Here is a 4455-nt window from a genome sequence, read left to right as displayed (position 1 = left end):
GCAGCCCTACGCTGGTCTCACCTTTGATCTGTTTGTCCAGTGACCTGCCCCTGCCCCCAGCCTCCCTGCCTCTGGGATTCTGGGAATCGACTCCATGACTCTAGCCTGCTCAGAGTTCCAGGCAGGGAGGACAGGCTACCCCGGGAGCCAGGAGTCGGACCTAGGTAACAACAGCCTGGAAACAAATCCTGGCTCTGCCCCTCACCCCTCCCTTTTTTTGGATCTTGTTCTGTTGCCCAGGCTTGAGTGCAGTGCTGCAATCATAACTCACTGCAGCCTCTACTTCCTGTGTTCAAGCAATCCTCCCACCTCAGCCTCCCAAGTAGTTGGGACCACAGGTATGCATCACCATGCCCGGCTCATTTTACTCCCTCTAGGAATGTGTCTGTTTCTGCTGGGGTGAGGGGATGGGGGATGGGGATTGGCTAGGTGGTGGTGGTGGTGGTGGTGGTGTTTTCTTAGAGACAGGGTCTCACTGTGTCACCCAGGCTGGAGAGCAGTGGTGTGATCTCATAGCTCATAGCAGCTTCGACCTCCTTGGCTCTAGCAATCCTCCTGCTATCAGCCTCCCAGGTAGTTGGGACTACAGGCACACGTCACCATGTCCGGCTAATTTTTTATCTTATTTTTTATGAGATGGAGTCTCACTCTGTCACCCAGGCTGAAGTACAGTGGCGCAATCTTGGCTCACTGCAACCTCCGCCTCCTGGGTTCAAGTGATTCTCCTGCCTCAGCCTCCCTAGTAGCTGGGACTACAGGCGTGCACCACCACGCTTGGCTAAGTTTTGTATTTTTAGTAGAGACAGGTTTCATCATGTTGGCCAGGCTGATCTTGAACTCCTGACCTCAAGTGATCTGCCAACCTTGGCTTCCCAAAGTGCTGGGATTACAGGCGTGAGCCACCGCACCCAACTTTCATGTTTATTTTTTGTAGAGAGGTCTTGCTGTTGAAACGGGAGGTCTTGCTGTTGCTCAGGCTGGCTTATTTCTTTCTTTCTTTCTTTTTTTTTTTTTTTTTTGAGATGGAGTTTTGCTCTGTTGCCCAGGCTGGAAGGCAATGGCGCCATCTCAGCTCACTGCAACCTCCACCTCCTGGGTTCAAGCGATTCTCCTGCCTCAGCCTCCCAAGTAGCTGGGATTACAGGCAAGCACCACCACACCTGGCTAATTTTGTATTTTTGGTAGGGATGGGGTTTCTCCATGTTGGTCAGGCTGGTCTCAAACTCCCGCCCTCAGGTGATCTGCCTGCCTCAGCCTCCCAAAGTGCTGGGATTACAGGTGTGAGCCACCGTGCCCAGCCTCAGGTTGGCTAATTTCTTAAACCCTGTCGGAAGGGCCTGCTGCCACCAATTCCCGATTCCATTGCAGGCTTAGAAGTTGCTTTTGGCCGGGCTCGGTGGCTTATACCTGTAATCCCAGCACTTTGGGAGGCCAAAGCGGGTGGATCACGAGGTTGGGAGTTTGAGACCAGCCTGACCAACATGGTGAAATCCCGTCTCTACTAAAAATACAAAAATCATCCAGGTGTGGCAGCACGTGCTTATAATCCCGGCTACTCGGGAGGCTGAGGCAGGAGAATTGCTTGAGCCTGGGAGGCAGAGGTTGCAGTGATCCGAGATCACACCACTGCCCTCCAGCCTGGACGACGGAGTGAGACTCCATCTCAGAAAAAAATAAAAAGAAGTTGCTTTCCAGGCAATTATTTCACACTTGTTTATCTGTTCTTCCAGCTTCCAGAACTTTGAGGCTGCTGCTTCCTCTTCCACACTCTATCCTCATGGATTCATGTCTTTTCTTTCTTTTAATCCCCTTTATATTTGTTTTTGTTTTTTGTACAGATGGGGGGTCTCCCTGTGTTGCCCAGGCTGGTCTCCAACTCCTGAGCCAAAGCGATGCACCTGCCTCAGCCTCGCAAAGTGCTGGGATTACAGGTGTGAGCCACCAAACCTCCGCCTCTGGGGTTCGAGCAATTCTCCTGCCTCAGCCTCCCGAGTAGCTGGGATTACAGGCATGCGCCACCACGTCCAGCTAGTTTTATATTTTTAGTAGAGACGGGGTTTCTCCATGATGGTCAGGCTGGTCTCGAACTCCCAACCTCAGGCGATCCGCCTGCCTCGGCCTCCCAAAGTGCTGGGATTACAGGCATGAGCCACCATGCCTGGCCTATTTTCTTTTAGAGACCGGGACTCTGGCTGGGTGTAGTGACTCCTGCCTGTAATCCCAGGAGGCTGGGAGGCTGAGGCAGGTGGGTCACCTGAGACCAGGAGTTCAAGACCAGCCTGAGCAACATAGCAAGACCTTGTCTCTAAAAAAAAAAATTTTTTTTTAAATTAGCCAGGCATGGTGGCATGCACCTTTAGTCCCAGCTACTCGGCAGGCTGAAGTGGGATGATCGCTTGAGCCCAGGAGGTCTCAAGTTTGCAGTGAGCCATGCTCACGCCATTGAACTCCAGCTTGGGTGACAGAGTAAGATTTTGTCTCAAAAAATACATACATAGCAATAATAATAATGCAAGAAAATTTCCCAGAACTGAAGAATGTGATACTGATCGAAAGTGTGCCCCAAGTGCCCAGAAAAGGAGATAAAAATATTAATACAGCTTTACACATATTTAAAAACACTGGAGAGAATAATTATGTTCTACAAACAAAGAGAATGAGAAAAATCAAACAGTAAATCACATGCAAAAGATCAGGAAAAAGAATTATTTGGGAGTTAAACCTCATCCCTACTAAAAATACAAAAATTAGCCGGGCATGTTGGTGTGTGCCTGTAATCCCAGCTACCTGGAAGGCTGAGGCAGGAGAATCGCTTGAACCTGGAGGCTGCAATGAGCCAAGATTGCGCCACTGCACTCCAGCCTGGGACACAGTGAGACTCCGTCTCAAAAAAAAAAAAAAGAGACGGAGTCTCGCTCTGTCCCAGGCTGAAGGGCAGTGGTACGATCTCAGCTCATTGCAGCATCCACCTCCTGGATTCAAGCGATTCTCCTGCCTCAGCCTCCCGGGTAGCTGGAATTACAGGCATGTGTCAACATGCCCGGCTAATGTTTGTATTTTTAGTAGAGACAGGGTTTCACCATGTTGGCCAGGCTGGTCTCGAACTCCTGACCTAGTGATCCTCCAGCCTCGGCCTCCTAAAGTACCGGGATTACAGGCGTGAGCCACCGTGTCCAGCCAAGACTCCATCTTAAAAAAAAAAAAAAAAAGAAAAGAAAAGAAAAAGAAAGAAAGAAACTACACCTGTCTTGTGACGGCTCATTAATCTTGCCAAGGTGGAGGCCGGGCGCAGTGGCTCACGCCTGTAATCCCTGCACTTTGGGAAGCCGAGGCGGGCAGATCACAAGGTCAGGAGATCGAGACCATCCTGGCTAACACAGTGAAACCCCGTCTCTACTAAAAATACAAAATTAGCCGGGTGTGGTGGCGGGCACCTGTAGTCCCAGCTACTTGGAAGGCTGAGGCAGGAGAATGGCGGGAACCCAGGAGGCGGAGCTTGCAGTGAGCCGAGATCGCGCCACTGCACTCCAGCCTGGGCGACAGAGCAAGACTCCGTCTCAAAAAAAAAAAAAAAAAAAAAAATCTTACCAAGGTGGTTGTTCAGCCCCCGAACAGGGAAAAGAGTAGTTTTAGGGAGAACTATTATTATTCTTGTTTCAAGTTAAACTCTAAATTCCTCTGCCCATCAGCTGGGCCTACGCCCAGGAATAAGCAGGGTCAGCTTGGAGGTCAGGAGCAGGATGGGGTCAGTTATGTCATAATTTTGCAAGGGCGGTTTCAATAGGAAGACATAAGGTCCAAGAGACACCATTCACTAAGGGACTCCATTGGGGGCGGTGAGAAGGCTCTGGACAGCTTCTCCAGAAAGGGGACGATGACAGAACACCTGTTGAGTCCAAGGAGCATTAGAGAATTGGTGAAAAATTTGGGGCTAAATTAGTGATAAATTTATTGAAAACTAAGTAAATGAGAAACAAACACAAAAAGAACCTCCAGGGAAAAAAGCTGTGTAGGAGATAAAATGTTATCATAAGGCCAGATGCGGTGGTTCACACCTGGAATCCCAGAACTTTGGTGGTTTTTTTTTTTTTTTTTTTTTTTTTGAGACAGAGTTTTGCTCTTGTTGCCCAGGCTGGAGTGCAATAGCGCGATCTGGGCTCACCGCAACCTCCGCCTCCTGGGTTCAAGCAATTCTCCTGCCTCGGCCTCCCTAGTAGCTGGGATTACAGGCATGCATCACCACACCCGGCTTATTTTGTATTTTTAGTAGAGCTGGGGTTTCTCCATGTTGGTCAGGCTGGTCTCGAATTCTTGACACCACGCCCAGCCTTAATCCCAGCACTTTGGGAGGCCGAGGCGGATGGATCACTTGAGGTTGGGGGTTTGAGACCAGCATGGCTAACATGGTGAAACCCCGACTCTACTAAAAGTACAAAAATTAGCTGGACATGGAGG

Source organism: Pongo abelii, chromosome 1, assembly GCF_028885655.2.
Source record: "Pongo abelii isolate AG06213 chromosome 1, NHGRI_mPonAbe1-v2.0_pri, whole genome shotgun sequence".
Taxonomy (NCBI): domain Eukaryota; kingdom Metazoa; phylum Chordata; class Mammalia; order Primates; family Hominidae; genus Pongo; species Pongo abelii.
The sequence above is the reverse complement of the archived record's forward strand: the minus strand, read 5'-3'. Positions refer to the sequence as shown.